The sequence below is a fragment of the Petaurus breviceps genome, unplaced genomic scaffold (genome assembly GCF_028583685.1).
Source record: "Petaurus breviceps papuanus isolate PSGF00001 unplaced genomic scaffold, PetGlider_PUasm1.0 179, whole genome shotgun sequence".
NCBI classification, from domain to species: Eukaryota; Metazoa; Chordata; class Mammalia; order Diprotodontia; family Petauridae; genus Petaurus; species Petaurus breviceps.
Window position 1 is genome coordinate 10,994,476 of NW_027185779.1, and position 18,140 is coordinate 11,012,615.

At 37.0% G+C, this 18,140-nt stretch overlaps 1 long non-coding RNA gene across 1 annotated transcript in view; it reads left to right on the plus strand.

Annotated features, from left to right (window-relative positions):
* LOC138160143 (uncharacterized) overlaps positions 1–17,793 on the plus strand; it is a 361,415-nt gene extending 343,622 nt beyond the window's left edge. The window contains exon 4 of the long non-coding RNA XR_011168086.1: positions 16,786–17,793. This is a non-coding gene — a long non-coding RNA (uncharacterized lncRNA). The remainder of the gene's footprint in view (positions 1–16,785) is intronic.
* The last annotated feature ends 347 nt before the right edge of the window (positions 17,794–18,140 follow it).

The window sequence follows — 18,140 nt, forward strand, 5'->3', positions numbered from 1 at the left end:
GTTTGACAGTTGAGGAAAATGAGGGAAATAGTGATTAAGTGACTTCACACATCTAGTAAGTGTTTAAGATCAGACTTGAACTCAGGTATTCCTGATTCCTGGCTCAGTATTCTATCATAATTAGGACCACCTAGCTGCTGATAATATAAGGATATTGAGATGCTTCAGAATAATATTGTACTTCCCTTCATTTTGGATTAGTGAGTTTGGAGGAACTCAGTTCCTGAACCAGAAGCGTCAAACTCAAATAGAAAAAGGGGTAATCATCAAATTAAGGTTAAATTATGTTTGGTATGCTTTTTGTGAAAAGTATTTATTATTAAATTCCTATTCTTTAAGGAGCAGAAATGCAGATATATTAATTGAATTTGTCTTCTTCCCCTCGACATTTTTCATATGTGACCTTCATTTAATGACAAGTAAGTTTATTTTTATTCTTATGGGTTTGTATTTCACCACATTTTCTTTATTTTTATATCTTTGAATTGCCTTTGCTTCCTTGTTATTTCAAAAATTTATTTTCTTCCCCAACTAATAAGCATTTTTCCCCCTCTCAACTTCTTGTTTTTGCCCTTCTTTGTATTGTCAGCACTTAGCACAATGACTGATTAATAACTTTGTTGACTGATTGATTTGTTACCTGTTCGCTCTCTGGCCTGTACCATTTCTTTCTATCTGTAGAACACCCACATTTTCTTCTACCTGATCGCTGAGTTCAATCATCCTCAGACTCTTCTAGTTAGGAGGCCTATAAGGCCCTGACTAGATTTCTACGCTCTATAAACTTCAATCAGAGAGGTCTAACCGAAGCTAGGTTATGAGTCTCTTTTTCTTTGGACATGAGAAGTTGGTTCTCTTAAAGGTGGTTAAGCACTTCCATATTTACTACTTCCCTCCCTCATTTACATAATTGTATTTCTTTTATTTTCTGGTTTAGTCAGGATCAGTGTTTTCCACCTCTTGTGGAATGTGGAAGATTCAAATTGAGTTCCTGCTTCCAGAGGACCATCATACTCTAAACTGGAAATAGAAACCTGCCAATTTGATTATGCAAAGTGCTCCTGGTGTGTGTGGTGGGTAGGGCAAGTGAGAATTACAGTTACATCATTTCTTCTATGGTATTGAGTAAGGTTTTTGTCTTGTGCCATGCTTCTGTTTTTTAAGTTAGTTTTTATTATTTCAGCTTTAATTACTGTATTTTTGTTACATTTCCCCTTTTGAGAGTTTGGATGGGAGGACTAATTCTGAAAATGACTGCTTTTTTGTCTTCTTAGTCACTGTCCCCTTTTCCAATACCTTCTCAAAAGCTTGTCCCTTTTAATGATGGAACAAAGTATTAATCTGATTAATTAGTACAATCCCTTCTGCATAGTCTAAGGAGAAATCAATTTCCACCCCTTGTCTAAAGAGTTTATGTAACTGGGACCATCTGGTACATTCCCTTCTTTTCATTGCCAACTTTGCTTGGCCACCATTTATCTCCCTCCAGACAAGAATACATACTTTTTATATCTTCTTCCATGGGACCCAATAGAGTTTGTGATCAGTTCCACATCTTATGTAAACAGGAGTTGTGTGCCTATCAGAAGTGCTTAATTAAGATAACTTCTCAGAAATTGCAGTGTTTTTATGGCCTAAATTCAGAGCATTGCCTATTGCATGGAGCCATTTATTGCAATCCCAAGCTATTAGGACTATTTTCTTTAATGAGTTAAACAAAATAATTAAGCTCTGCTCAATAGGAACTTGTTTTTTTGCTTTCTTCTTTCTTTCAAAATAATTAAATCAAAATTTGCAAAGCCTAAATTTTCCACCAGCCTCTTATAATGAATTCATTTATTTTTTTCTCTTATGCTTTTTAGAATAGAGGAAGTAACTCCAACAAACAAATTCAATGCAATAATAATTCAGGCACTGAGAATATATAGATAAAAAGCTTCATGGTCTCTGTCTTCATAGAATATTTCTATTATTTTGTTCCAACCTATGATTTCAGCAATGTGAGAAATGCTTCACTGATAAAGATCAGCAACTTATCTCTAATTTATGACTTTAACTGCCTGTAACATTGAGAGGTTAAATGATTTGCCTGCTTCATACATTTATTCTGTATTTGGAGGATAAACTTGAACTCAGATATTCCAGACTCAAAATAATTCCTGTTATTTATTAACTAGACCCCAGCAGATGCTATAGAGCCCAGTAGAGCATTATAAATGCCCATCCTTCATGATAGCTCCCTCTTCCCTTCCTGGATGGATGGTGATCCCTTACTTTTCACACTCTCAGAAGGGAAGCAGGAGTTATTGTTCTACAGTGATCTTTAGGTCCATTCCTCATAGCATAGTGGTCATGTGTCAGGATCCTCCATCTCCCTTTCTTCCTTTTTTTGGTGGGGCAGACATAGCTTCTCACACTGGATTAGTAGGGAATCACAAACCACAATCCTTCTTGTAAGATAGGGTCCCACTGGGCATTGCTACCCTTTCATTACAACATTTGGCTCTACCAGATTTTCACATCTCTACTGCTGTTCTCTCTGGACTTCCAAGAGGTATTGCCATTTGACATGTGACTATATCCTAAGCACCCATGGACTTGCCATTCTCACTGCCACTCTGCTCTAAGTAGCACCTTCAGATGAGCTTTCCTTTATGTGTTGTCTTTCCTAATTAAAAAGTAAGATCTTTTAAAGCAAAGGAACTGTGTCCCTTTTCTACTTATATCTCCACACTTGTCATGGTGTTTGGCATATAGTTATGACTTTTTATCCTTTCCATTATTCTCCATAATATATTTCCTCTCATAATTTTCCAATATCTATAATATAATTAGAATATGATTCATGCATAACAGATCAAATGGATTATAACTGAATAGTCAGTTTTTTGGTGTGTTTGCTTTCAGGTCAGACTAGTATCTTTGATATAGCTTTGGTATTTTTCAGTGGTCCTACTACTATATTTCATCATGGCTCTGGGGTAACTTTGGGTTTACTGAAGGTTATGGTCCATGAAACATGAAGTTTATAAGGTTTAGAAAGCTAGAACAGCTTTGAGTATGAACTTAGTAACAAATCATATCTACTCTGCCAGGAGCAGTGTAGCTAAGTATAGAGAACCTCATTGCCATCCAGATCCTTTCCTGACTGCAAGGGACTTTCTATAGCTTTGCCAAAGCAAGTTTCTTACAATGGAGATACTTCTACTCCTCTGCCTCTCTCCTCTGCTTGGTGAGCTCCTGCATAGAACATCTATCTGAGGAAGTACACAGATCAAAACTCACTTCTCTGCTGCCTCCACTCTTGATTTGCCAGCTTTTCCACCTTTCCCCTGTGCAGGTTCCTCCCCCTCCCAAAAGCTTTTCAACTCTTATGTCTTATCTTCTGCCATTAAAATGTATGCCCCTTAAGGGGGTAGGGATTCCTCTTTTATTGGGGTGGGAGGGGAAGGGACTTGGATTTATATTCCCAACAGTTAGCATAGTGCCTGGCATAGGTGTAACTCTCTCTCTCTCTCTCTTCTCCTTTTTCTCCTTTATTTATGTGTGTCTCTATGTATCTATCTATCTGTCTGTATGTCACCAGACCACAACAATATACAACAATATATCAACCAAACCACAACTTGGGTTCAAGTCCTGCCTCTGACTTGCTGTTTATGTTACCAAAGGCAAGTCTTTTAACCTCTCCATGTCCCAGGTAACTCTTTAATATTCTATGGTGTAAGATATTTGGTGATCTGCATTGATAGAAGGAATTCTTTACATTGATGAAATCACAGGACTGGACAAAAAATTAAAATTAAAACTTGTAGGCTACTCATAAATTTGACCCTCAATTCATTCTGAATCCTTTCTTGAAGCAGAGAATCAGAAGGTCCTGGACCCAACAAGCAGTCAGCCACATTAAAAGAAGGTGGGGAAAGGCATGTTAGATTTATACTTTACAAAGATAGCCTCAGCAAATGATAATGAATTGGAATGGGATATGCTTCAGGCAGGGAGACTAGTTATAAGGTTTTTTCAGTAATCCAGGCAAGAGCTAATGAGGAATTGGTTGTGGTTGCATAAGTGGAGAGAAGGGGGGCATATTGGAGAGATGTTATGAAGACAGATTCAACAAGATCTAGCAATGGATTGCATATGTGTGATGAGTGAGAGTGAGGACTTAATGATGACGCCCAGGTTTTGGGTCTGGGTGATTGGGAGGATGGTGGACAGTAATAGGGAAGTTGGAAATGGGGAAGGGTTTGGATGGAAATACAATGAGCTCTTTTTTTTAGCCATGTTGAATTCAGACCATTCAATTGAACATATCTAAGGGGCTATTGGAGATACATAATTGTAGTTCAGGAGAGAGGCTAAGGTTGGATGAAGAGAGATGGAAGTCATCAGTATGGAGATAATAATTTAATGCATGGAAGCTGATGATATCACCCAGTGAGATGGGATAAAGTAAAAGTTGAAGGGAACCCAACCAAGAGTCATGGGGGGGGGAGGGGAAGAGTTGAATAGCCATGGTTGGTTGTGATATAGATGAAGAATCAGCAGAGGAGACTAAAAAGCAGTGGTTGGATGACTAAGAGGAGAAGGAAGAAAGAGTAGTGTCAGAAAAAAAAAAAACTAGAGAGGAGGGAATATCCCAAAGGAGGTGATAATCCATAGTGTTAAATACAGCAGAAAGGTCATGGAGGCTCAGGATTGAGAAAAGCCCATTCTACTTGGCAATTTTGAGATTACTGGTAACTTTGGCAATGGCAGTTTCAGTTGAATTATGAGGTCAGATGTCAGATTACAGAGGGTTTAGAAGGGTGTGAGAGGAAATGAAGTGGAAGTGCCAACTGTAGGCTTTCTGAAGGACTGTGACCCAGTCTTGTATTCAATTATCTGTCTCCCTCCTCCATCTTCTATTTATACTCCAATGAATCTGATTTCATTGATGTGGGCATTTTTTCCAAACATGTTGATCATAGCATATCCATCCTTTCCATTCTGACTCTTGTTTATATCCTCACATAAATTTGCTACAAGATATCTATCTAAGGTGTCAGGCTACCTTAACTTTCATTTGACATTATGATGATATGATTGGAGAACACAGGCTTGTTATTAGTTATCCCTTGTTCTTTCAACCAATCCAGGGTATTAAAAACTGAAATCTTTGGTGAGTTCAGTATTCCCACAACTCCTTTTTCCATCATCCCTAGAAACATTTCCCTATATGTTCTTTAGAATTTCATTTTTGAGAACTTGACATCCATTTTAGGTTAACATTCATTATAGGGCTTTAGTCTATGGGATCCTACCTTCTTTTTTTGAAGACTTTAAAATCTGCTTTCCCAAAATGTAGGGTGAAAGTTGAACAATTCCCAGATTTTCTCCCCTCTATCACAAACTCTGTGATGGAATGGTCTCTTTACCACAAAGTTCCCATCATTGTTACTCCAGTGACTTGTTTCTTGTTAAGAATTAAATTCGTAAAAGGAGTTCCTCTCTTTGCTTCCTCTACCTTTTGAAGGATAGAATTATTATTACTGTGATTCAAGATGGATGCTCTAAAACATACATCATGGCAAGGGAATCTTGAAGACTTTTTTTTTGACTCATTCAGGGGTGTATGAAAGGATTTTGTGCTAATATTTCCCTGGGAGAAGGTGGGAGATCATGGTCTGTATATGAATGCACATGCATTGTATATGCTATTCTAAAATGTCTTATAATTTACAAACTGCTCCTAAACTGAAATTGACTACTGATGAAGAGATGGCTTCTTCTCTCTTTTTTTCCATCAATGTCTCTGGCTTACTGAGCTGTCCATTAGCATCAGTGCAGCCAGAGATTATTTTAATTGGGTGTTGTTTCCCTGCTGGGTAGCCTAATACTGACTGACAGCTCAGCCAACCAGTGACAGGTTACACTAGAAAATACTCCCTATGTTGTCCCCTCTACTACTTCAACACAAGAAAAAGGTCCTGACAAAATGTCCAGTATTTCATGAAATACACAAAGCAACAAAGAACAATATAGATGTCAATAATGAACTGTTAAGCATCAAGAGTTGACTTCAAGTCACTTAATAATGGAGACAGTACCCCCCCCCATATGACAGCATAATTTTGGCCTCTGAACACTGGTACTCCCTAAAAGTTCTACAGATTATCTGTCTTCTCAATAAGGACATTAAAAGAATCAAATTCTGCACATGACCCAGTGTTAGAGGTTGAGATAGCACTAAAGCTATTTCTTTAGGAAAATATAAGATCTTATTAAATAGCATCTGATGAAGAACCTTATAAAGCTCATAAAGAGAATGTACTTGACTTTCAGGAAGGTATGATTTCAGCAACACTTATTAGAGAGACAGGAAATTATTAGTAGTGAGCACAGTGTGGTTTGTCTCTAGCCACATGGTATTATCTCTCTCTTTTTTGGCACATTTTTATTGTTTCCCACTTGGCAAACAATAAAACTTTATTTAATGAATTATCTGCTCATATGGTGCATAAAGATGGTCTCCTTTATAAATCTGCCAGTTGCTTGTTGGCTTTCATTTTGAAAACACTGTTCACATTATCTTGATTTTAAAGAAATTATACTGGCATCTAGACACTGCAGTCTTGATCTTTAAAACATTGTTTACCAATAAAAAATTCTTTATTGAATTACTCAATCATATTTTGCAGCATAATCTCTGAATGGCATGCTGCTAGGGATCAGAGATCTGCCAATAAGGTCTCTTCAAATCTCGTTGTTGTATTTCATCTGCATTTCCTCCCCTCTCCTTTTGACAAAACTACCAGTGACATTATATCATGTGTTTTTTGGAATAACCATCCTGTGGAAATTCAATTTGGAGAGAACACTCAGGTTTATTATCCCCAAATCTCTACATTTTAGTGGCTCCATATTGCAATGGTGCTGTATCATCATGCAGTGTTTTAGGAAGGAAGCACCATCCTAATGGTCAGTGTTAGTGCCTGGTGAGTGAACTACATATTGGCATTGGCATAGTAAGCATCCATCTCTCCACAGTACAAAAAAAGGAGATAGTGGTTGTGAAGGATTTGAATGAATTCTTGTCCGTATTTCTTTTTCTAAACCTCCTTCAGCTTTGTTTTTCCAATTAACTACAAATGTCAGGTCATTAGTAAGAATGTGAACTCTGAACCTTCTATGTATTTTCCAAGGAAAAGAACAATACATTTTTTTAAACTTGGGTAGATTTAGTGCACACAACTACAAAATTCTATATGAAAGATTGATGCCACACCAGAAAAGAACAAATCACTTCCACAGCGATTATCTTTAAAATTCTGTTTATATTATAGTTCTATTTCTGGGGGAAAAAGTTGGATCTGAATGATTATGAACTACTTTATCAAAATTTTCTGCAAAAAATAAGAAATAAAAAAGAAAAGAGAAAGAAAGAAAGAAAATTAACCCTGAAAATACTGGGTGTCCCAAAAGTCTTAGTGCTGGCTTAAGCCTCAGTGGCTTAAAACTGCCTTAAGATGTTTGAAAAACCCTATATATACAAAAGGACAACTGGTTGGCACAGTGGATAGAACACATAGCCTGGAGTCAGTGTATCAGCAATGCCATATTCACAATGCCTATGGAGATTACAGATACTCTGATATAATTATCCATCACAAAATACGTCATGCTTGCCATATGGGGGAATAAACTAGAAAATTTATTAAGATACCAAAAGACTGAGTCCCAAAACCAGAAAGTGAAAGCCATCAGAGTAGTTATGACATTGGCACAGGTAGATAAAGTAGAAAGCACCCACATTTTCAAGCCTTTAAAACAGAACAGGCTACCTCAGGCAAAGGTCCTCCTCTCCCCACTCACAGCAACCACCCAGCGTCCGGGAAGCGCGCTCCCAGCAGCTCTGGCCCCTGGCAGTCCTCAGCAGGAGTCCTTAGCAGAAATTCTGGCTAAGTCAAAAAGGGCTTCGCGCTGCCGCTGCCTCTGCTGCTGCTGCTGCTGCCGTCGCCACCACCGCCAGCCACCGCAGGAACTCCAGCTTGGCTTCTGCTTCCTTTTGCTCCGCCCCTTCCTGCTACATCAGCAAGTCCAACGGGGCATGGAAGATCTTTAAATCCCGTAACCCTTACAGTCAGGAAGACATCCTCCTGAGTTCAAATCTGGCCTTAGACATTTACTAGCTGTGGGACACTGGACGAGTCACTTATTTATTTTTGTCTTAGTTTTCCCATCTATAAAATGAAGTAGAGAAGCAAATGGAAAATCACTCCTGTATCTTTGCCAAGAAAACCCCAAATGGGGTCATGAATAGTTGGACATGACTGAAACAAGTAAAAACAACAACAAAGGTCAGACATAGAGAAAAGGTTTAAAAAGTACTTTAGTTAAATAAAACAAATGTGTAAATAAGCATGTTTCTTGCTTTAAAAATATTTATTTTTCAAATTATAGTCACTTGTAGAAGTTATGAATTCATACCCTCAAAAATATTGAACTATTCTGAAGATATTATATCTGGGATATTTTCTTTTCGAATACTTGCAGACAATGTATAATTGGAGGTTTATCAGTAAAATAGTTAAGTATTATTCCGGTTTCTTTTTTCCATATGTGAACATATTATGGAATAATAATAGCAGTCCTTTATATAATGATATAAGGTCTACAAAATACTTTATACACATTTATTGTATATAGGCCTCACAACAACCCTAGATAACAGATACCATACAGGGGTGGAAGGGAAGTAGACCAAAGAAAGGTACCTGGCATAGGATAATGATGAAGTATAGAGGAATGCTGGCAGGTGGGAAAGAATGAGAAGGAAGCGCTGGTTCCCCTCCTTAAAGGGATGATCTAAGAGCAAGTCTCCAATGTCTAGTCTTTATCCTCTTCAATCAGAGGGAGGAAGGAGCTCTAGGGTTAGGGAGTACCACTGAAGCTCCAGTCTGACTCCATAATTTCTTTTTTAAAGAAACCTTGTTATTGTTCAGTAATTTTTCAATCACGTCTGACGCTTTGTGACCCCATTTGGGGTTTTCTTGGCAATGATGCTGGAGTGGTTTGTCATTTTCTTCTCCAGCTTATTTTACAGATAAAGAAACTGAGGCAAATGGAGGTAAGTGTTTTGTCCAGAGTCCCACTAAGATGTTAAGTGTCTGAGGCCAAATTTGATCTCAGTAAGATCAATCTTTCTGACTCCAGGTCCAGTACTCTATCCACCTTACCACCTAAATTCCCAAAAACCTTCCCCAAGAAACTAGTAGTTCCCTATTGCTTATAGGATAATATATAACTTCTTTTCTTTGGGAGAATGAGACATACATTTTTTGGGCATGGCCATTAGGGAATATGCCTTGCTTGATTATTCATGTTTCTTATGAGAGCTTCATTCGTTCATTTGTTCAGTTATAATGCAGTGGAACTAGGGTAGCAGGAGGAAGAGAAAAGGCTTGTTAATATAAAAAAATTAAAGTAAAAAATGAAACTTAACTAGATTAATTTAAACTTTGTCTGCTTTACAGGATACAATCTATTGAGGGGAAGGAAGATGCCATGATTCTAAGGATATCCTTGAATCTTCTTACCCTACAACAACTTAGGTTTTCTGAATTGTTTCTGTAGGTCAGCTGAATCAGACTCAGTCCACAAACTAACTTCCTTCACAGATAATCTCAGACCACTATATTAATTTCATCCATATTGGATTTGCTAAAATTAGAGTTGCCCACAAATAGAAGAAGGGCCTTTCAAAATCTAAACATGCTTATTGGAAGAGTTCCTTGGTCCTGTTGCTACCCAGATTTAGATGGGTATCTCTGATCTATACATGCTCATCCTTCAAAATCCCTGGCAGCAATTTAAAAAATGAAATTTCCTCCAAAGTAATAAGAAAAAACATTCTAGCCAAAACCCTCCCTCAAAATATTGATCCTCTTATTGTATAAGCAGGTAAAAGGAAGAGGGGGGGGATATAAGTGCAACAATAAATTTGCTTATTCAGCAAATACTTGTTAAATGCTTACTATCTGTACAATGAAAGGCACATAGTAAGGTGGATAGAGAGTAAAAAAGACCTGAGTTCAAGTCCTATCACTGATACACAGGCTGTGTGACCCTTGGCAAAAGCACTTATCATCTAAGTGCCCTGGGCAACTCTCTTAAAATGATGAGTTGCAGAACATTTACTAATTTTCATTTGTAGAGATTGATGAAATCTATTGATGAAGTAGGAGACCTAGCCCCTCCCCCCCAAAGACATTGTGCTAAGGATTTAAAGACAAAAAGGGAAAAAAAATGTGCACAAAGTGCACTGGCATCAAGGAATTTACATTATCCTGAGCAATACAAAGTATACTTAAGTAAACACAGGAGAATTGGAGGAGTAAGAGAACTTGTGTCATGTTCAGAAATAATAAATAAGTCCTGTGATTTTAAAAGGAATTTTCATCTCAGTTTATGAGATGGTATCTTCAAACATCTACATAAGTTCCTGCATGTGTGCTGAGTCTAAGTTTAACTTGAATGAATTATTAATAAGAGCATTTCATATCTTTATAATACCCTACATCTGAGAATCTCAAGGCCCCTTATAAACCTGACCTGGATAAAGCTGACAACACCCATGTGAGGTATGAAGTGACAAGTGTTACAATTCCCAGTTTCCCTTACTAAGAAAATAAGATATGAGAGGATGAACAACTTGTTCAAGGTCAATCCATCAGAATAAGACACAGCTCTCTTCACTGCTAGCCGGAATTCCAAAAAAAAAAAAAATGCAATACTCCAAGGTATCTTCAACTGTGGCAGATTGTTGTTATATCCTCAAAGAAGTGAATTGATTGGATAACAATATAATTAAAATGCCTATTTATAAGAATAACTGAGTGTTTTGTGGGTAGAAGAGAGGGGTCCATCAAAATCCAACAAATAACTCAAGGACCCGAGGTTTAAAATCATCACACTTCATTATGCATGCTTTTCCTCCATGACCTTTCTTTTCAAGGAAACTAGAAATTGAAATTATAATCTATGAAATTTTTAGTGTTTCATTTGAAATTTAAGAAAATAAGAACTTTGGGGATGGTTAGTTGGTGCAGTGAATAGAGCATGGGCCCTGGAGTCAGGAGGACCTGAATTCAAATATGATCTCAGATACTTAATACTTACTAGCCGTGTAACCTTGGGCAAGTCACTTAACACCAATTGCTCTGCCTTCCCCCCTCCAAAAAGCAAAAAAGAAAAAAGAAAAAAAAAGAAAAGAAAACAAGAACTTAAAAAAATCCCAATAGCATTCTCAAAGTTGTGCATTTATGTGAGCACATAGTTTATACTGCAGTGGAGCGAGGAAGACCACATTTATTAACTGAGAGACAATGGACAAATCACTTCAGTTCCCAATGCTGATGAGCATTTATTAAGTTTCTTTAAAAGGAGTGAGTTTGGGGATTGATTCTGATTCAGTTAATCTCTAGAGGCAATTCAGAAAATCTAAGCTGATTTAGGTCATAAGTATCAAGTGGTTCATAGATATACCTTTAACAGCATCTTCCTTCCATCTTAACAGATGATGTGCCTGTGGAGGATTGGACAGAGTCTATAGTCTGAATGGGGGAGTTCAGCTATCCCAGGCAAGCCATATGTAAAATTGGTTATTTTTTTTACAGTAACAATAACATTATGAAGAAAATATGAAAGATATGAGAACTCTGACTCATGCAATGAACGATTGCAATTCCAAAGAGTATGCTACCCAGAGAGAGGTGATGGACTGAAAGTGCAAAACAAAACATACATTTTTAGACATGGCCAAAAGGGATATTGTTTGATTATGAATATTTATTATGGGAACTTCATTCATTCATTTGTTCATTCATTCATTTAGAGAGTCAGTTCAATGGAGGTTGAGTAAGAGAGAAAAGTGTTGTTAATTAGAAAAATTAATTAAATCTATAAAACTAAGCTAAACTAAACTAATTCAACCACTATGATTAAGCTATCTAGTTCTTTCCAACTAAGGAACTTATCTGATTGAAGTAATAAAATTGAATGGCAGTTTGGGGCCTGATATATTACTTATTGGATCAAGAAACATATAATCTTCTGAGTAAAAGAATTCTGGTTTCATTTTGTTGTTATTTCTTTCTTGCAGTGCCTCAAAGAAAATTTTCAGTCAGTGGCACCTCCAAATCAATTTCTTTGCAATTCATTTCTGGGCAAGAACTTAGAAAGAGGTGTTGAAACACGCTATAGGGACTGTTAGAAACTTTTCCAACTGAGTTGGAAAAAAATCCTTCCAAAAGCAATCTACCATTTAATCAGCTGCCATATGATGGAATGGACTATTCCAACTTATATTTTAAATTGCCATGTTTAAAGGCAAGGGATTTAGTCATGCTACTCCAATGCCTCAATGTGGTAAAGAGGTGGCTGAGAGTAGAATTGAAGGTTTATGACAGCACAGCACAATTCCTGGCAGGCCCTGGTGATAGGTTATCTGTCTGTCTGTCTTTTGAGGATTAGCTTACCTAACTTTGGAGAGGAAGGTCAGCTTCTAGGTGACAATTCTTTTTGAGAGGGATAACATCAACTCATACAGATTATCTACTAAATCAAGCAAGGGAAATAATCTTTATTGGTAGGAGGAATGGCCTATACTGAGAAAAGCAAGGACCATTGGACAATATCTTATACATAGTAAACACTTAATATCTAACTATCACCAATCTACTTATCAATATTTCTGAAATTAATGGAAGACACTTCTTCGTAAGTCATATACTCCAACCCATGACTGAATGGCAATCTTTCTGTAGCAATACTGTGAACCTCAAGTAGAAATGAAACCCATCAATAATACAAAAAGATTCCTTCAGGCCACATATTGATTGTTTTAAAATGTTATATTACCCATGTTTTCTTGTATTTTGTTAAATATTTACCAATTACATTTTAAATTGGTTTGGGCCATACTCAGGAGGTTTGTGAGCTGCATGATATCTATGGGCCATGCGTGTGACACCTCCGCTTTACAGCAGCTCTTATAAATGGTCATTTAGCCTGTCCTTGAAGGCCTTGAATCAGGTGAAACTTGCTACCTTCTGAGGCAGCTTATTCCATTTTTGAACAGCTTTGTTAGGAGATTTTTTTTAAAGAAATTGAATGAAGTCTCTCTCCCTTTGACTTTCAATCATAGCTCCTAGTTTTGCTCATGGGGACAAATAAGGACACCTTTAATCCCTTTCCTAATTTGTCATCTCTTCAAAACTTGAAGACAATTATCATGTTCTTCCTAAGTCTTCTATTCTCTAGTTTAAATGCCTTCAGTTTCTTTAACTGAATCTTAATTGTCATGCTTTCCATTGCCATTACTTTCTCGGTTGCTTTCTTATGTGTGCTTTCTATCATCTAGGCACTTAATATAGATTTATTGAAATAAATTGAATTCTCAATGTCATTTCTAAAATTAAAGGTAATTTGATCAGTCTCCAAAGAAGCATCATTAATTCTACTTGTAAAAGATATGTTCCTTTCTTCTGTATTGATAGTAATTAATGTATCAGTTGAATTGTTAATTAAATCAAATGTAGTGTGAGAGTAATTTTCCCCCCCAGTGGTTAAAGACAAGGTAAGATGAAATGAAAGTATTCACACCATAATTTTATTTTGGTATAGGAAAATTTTAACATCTTAACTTGGTAACAACACTGTCTATAGGACAATGGAAGCATTTGCTATCATTCCTTAAAGTGAAATATCTCAGAGTTAACATAGATCTGATGAATTCTGCAGAATACTGAACCAAGTCCAGGTGCTAGTTGATTTACTTCAGATGTCATCTCACCCAGAAATCATTGTGAGCCTTCTTTGGTCATTATTAAACGACCCAGGATATTAGACTCTGAAGACCTTGACATATACCTAGAATCCTGCAGGCTTTCTTTCTGTTTTCTGATGTCAATATACACATTTAATTACTCCTTTTCTGGGAGATTTGCAAACAACTTCCGGAGTATTTAAAAGGAAAAAAAAAGCATGTGAAGATTTATTTTAAACTTGGTATGCATAAACAAATTTCAATACCTATGATATTTTAGAGGTTGTATACAAAACTATGACTTTCGCTGTTATGTATCTATCCATTTATCTGTTAATCAACCTATCTTGCTATTATCATCATTCTATCTATTAAATGAGGTATTTGTGAAGTATAAAGTACAGTATCCAACATATAGGTGCTTTATAAATGCTTGTTTCCTTCCTTCCTTCCTTCCTTCCTTCCTTCCTTCCTTCCTTCCTTCCTTCCTTCCTTCCTTCCTTCCTTCCTTCCTTCCTTCCTTCCTTCCTTCCTTCCTTCCTTTCTTTCTTCCTTCCTTCCTTCTCTCCTTCCTTCCTTCTTTCTTTCTTTTCTCACTCTCTTCCTCCTTCCCTTCTTTCCTGCTTATCTATCTACATAGACCAATCATTTAACTATTATCTATATACCTAGTTATCTCTATCATCTACCTGTTTGTCACTCTATTTACCCATCCTTCCATTTAAAAGACTGCTTCCTCTTTGAAAATTAGCAGTCCTTAAGAATCTCTTCCTTATATCATACAACAACACTTTAAAAAATTCTTCTTCTATGGTAGAAGTATAAGGGAGATAAGTAGGTGACCTAATGCATAGATTTCTAGTCCTGAAGTCAGGAAGTTCAAATCTGGTTTCAGACACTTACTAGTGTTTTGACCCCGGGCAAATCACTTTATTTCTGTCTTCCTCAGTTTCCTCAATGGCAAAATGGAGATAATAGTCGCAACTTTTTCTAGGGTTGTTGTAAGGATCAAATGAGAAATTTGTGAAGTTCCTGGTAATATGGTAGGTGCTTGAAAAATGCTTTTTACCTTCTTTTGTATGAAGAAAGCCCCCAAATATGCTTAGATTACCTAAAATGGAGAGACCCTGCTTCCTTCCTCGTAGCCTACTTTAATAGATTGACTAGCTAGAACAGGCTGTATCTGTAAAAACAACCAGACTGTACCCTTCTTATGATTGCTCTTACCTGCTACATCTGAAAGGTGAAGATTACACAGTTCACCCACAGCAAGGGTGCCATTAATTGAACCGAGACTGGTGATACCTTCCCTATCTCCTTTTACCTTGGCTCCATGAAATGGATCAGAGATCTCTTTGCTCTATGTTTTTGTCTTTCTTAGTTTCAGCAGCTAACAGCAATATCCAGTGAATCTAGAATTCAAGTAATAATGATCTTGGATCCAGTATTCCAGGTAGGATGTTGTAGCCAGATACCCTGTCAGAGAAGCCTTGGGAAGCCAATGGTCCTGGGATGAGCTGGTGAGGTGGTATTTTAGACTTGGAATTTGGGTTTGTGCCCTGTAGGAACTGAGCTAAACTCTGACACTAAACTACTTCCCATCCCCAGAGACTTAACCCATCCTAGGGGAGGAGGGTTAAATAGGAGGGAGCTTTAATTAGCTTATTTGTGTGTTATGTTGTATCCTACCACACCCACTAGGCATTAACATCCTTAGGGACAGAGATTATGCCATTTAAAAAAATCTTTGTATCCCCTCCTTTTCTTTCGTATGGTCCATTTTACTTGGTAGTTATTTAATACATATTTAATTCATGGAATTGAAAAGTGTTATATATGAAATGTCCTCAGACAACTTCAAAAAGGGCCTATATAGCCATCCATAAAATATCCCCTGATACCTTTGTCAGAGAAATAATTTAAGCAGTGTAGCCTATGGGTACCAGGATAGTACTGCTTTAATTTTTATATTATATTCTAGGGACCCCCAAACACTTTTCTTAGTTATGGATCATTTTATAGTCATTTTCTCATTTAATCCTCATAGCATTCCCATGGAGAAGATAGTCTAAGGATTATCATTTCTATTTTATAAATCAAGAAATTTGGGCTTCAAGAGGATGAGTGAGTGACTTGAACTTATCAAGTATCCTTTACAGTATACAATGCTTCCTCCAGAGGAAGGTAGGCAACTGGATAAAGTGCTGGGCCTGGAGGCACAGTTCAAATCTGACCTCTGACACTCACTAGTTGTATAACTAGTTAAGTCACAACTTCTTTTTACCTAATCCACTGGAGAAGGAAATGGTAAACCACTCAGTATTTTTGCCAAGAAAAATTGATGGACAAGTATAGGCATGCTATGATCCATGGGGTCATAAAGAGTTGGACATAATTGAACAACAATGCTTCTACAAAGATATTTTCAGCATACAAATTCATCTACTGTGACCTTTATTTTTGAGAGTTGTAAAGCCACGCATAAGCAGCTTTCCAGAAGAATGCTTCTGTGAACAGCTCTCGAGGTTTTGATTACATAGTATAGCAAACACTCTATTTATTCAATAACAAATCAAAGCAAAACATTCACAGAAAATCAAGGTACAGCATTCACAATGTTACAATATTACAGAAAAACAAAATACAGCATTCACAATGGCTTATCACTAAAATGGCCACATAGTTTTCACCAAAGTGGTCACAATAGTTTTCAACAAAGCGCAATCATTTGGTAACTCAATCATTTAGTAACTCGATCATTCAATCATAAAGTACAAAAGGTCAAAGTTCTCTACCCATGGGGCATACTAAGTTACAGATCAGTCACTACTCAGTCATCAGTTACTACTCAGTACCCTCTTAAGGGGTAGGGGAAAATACACAGGCCATCCACCCCTCAGTTACAAGTAAATCACAATTTCATCAGTCACTACTCAGTACTCAGAGAGATGTTTTTTCTTTTCATCTTGACTCAGGGCAGGCTTTCAGCTTCCATGATTCCTCTTCCATGGTCCCAACTCTCACCTGAATCTAACCAACTGCCACCTGAGTTCAAAGGCAGACAACTCCCAGCTTCTTCTCCAGCTCTCCTTGCAGTTCCTGCTACATAATGAAGCTCACAGTATCCAGTCCACCTCAAGTCCTTCACAGCTTCTGTTCCTGGGAAGAGAAAACTTAACAGAGACACAGACAAAGCACTGACACCATAGTCAGGCTTCCTCTGGCAGCTCCAACAGTCCTTTGGGCAGCCTCAGCTGGCCCTCAGAAGTCTTCAGAAGCTTCATTCTCAAAATCAAAATCACTTTCTCCATGGAAGTTCCAGTCCAGGAGCAGCAGCCCAGCCTTCAGGTGCTCATCCCAAGAAGTTCTTCAAGAAGTTCTGCAAGAAATTCTGACTTTCCCAGCTGGGGCTCCTCCCTGTTCAGCCCCTTCCTGTTATGTCAGCAACTGAGGTTCATACCTTCTGTTTCTTTAAAAGAGGCTTAATTTGAAACTAGGTGCTAAATACCTCTTAGCTTAGCAATACAAAGGGATCTACAAATTTCATTACTATTACAAGAGCTTATAATGATTTGGAAAACAATGATTATCAAAAACACCCAATAATACAAAAGGATTCCAAGCCCCTTGGAAAATTGTCTTGACCAAGAAAAAAAGTACAACCTTATCATACTCTGTAATTTTCTGAAATTTTACCACTGTAACAAATGTATATAGAAATGACTTATATTTTTATATTCAATAAGATGTGGAATAAATGGCTCTCTTTGGGGGCTGAACTAGTACTACAAGATAATCTATAAAGGTCATTGTCATGTTCAAGCTATTGAACAACTAGCGTTCTATAAATAGCCATGCTAAGCACATTTATTCTGTGGGACTTGTTAGCTAAAGTGGATTTCATGTTTCAAATCCATGCAGTATATGAATTCTTTTTAAAATAAGCTGGTTCAGGTTTCACAAACCAAGTGCTTATATATATATATATGTATGTACATATATATATATATATCAGGCCTGTTTGGGGAGATTTATTTTCAAGACATTATTCTCCTGTTATTTACTGATTGAGGCATTTGTTTCAGTAGTTGTGCCCATAATTAACAAGCCAAAATGTAAAAAAAGACCCACATACAATAGGAAGAGCATTTATGTAGTGAGACAAGCCTCATTTTTAACTTTTAACAAGATTTCCAATTCAACTCAAATTACTCTATTGCTTACAAGTTTTATAGAGAGATGTAGAATTCTTAGTTTTTGTTCTATTTCAGAAACACTGCCTAAAGTATTCCTTTACTATTTTTCATATAATTCTTCTTTCCAAATGATC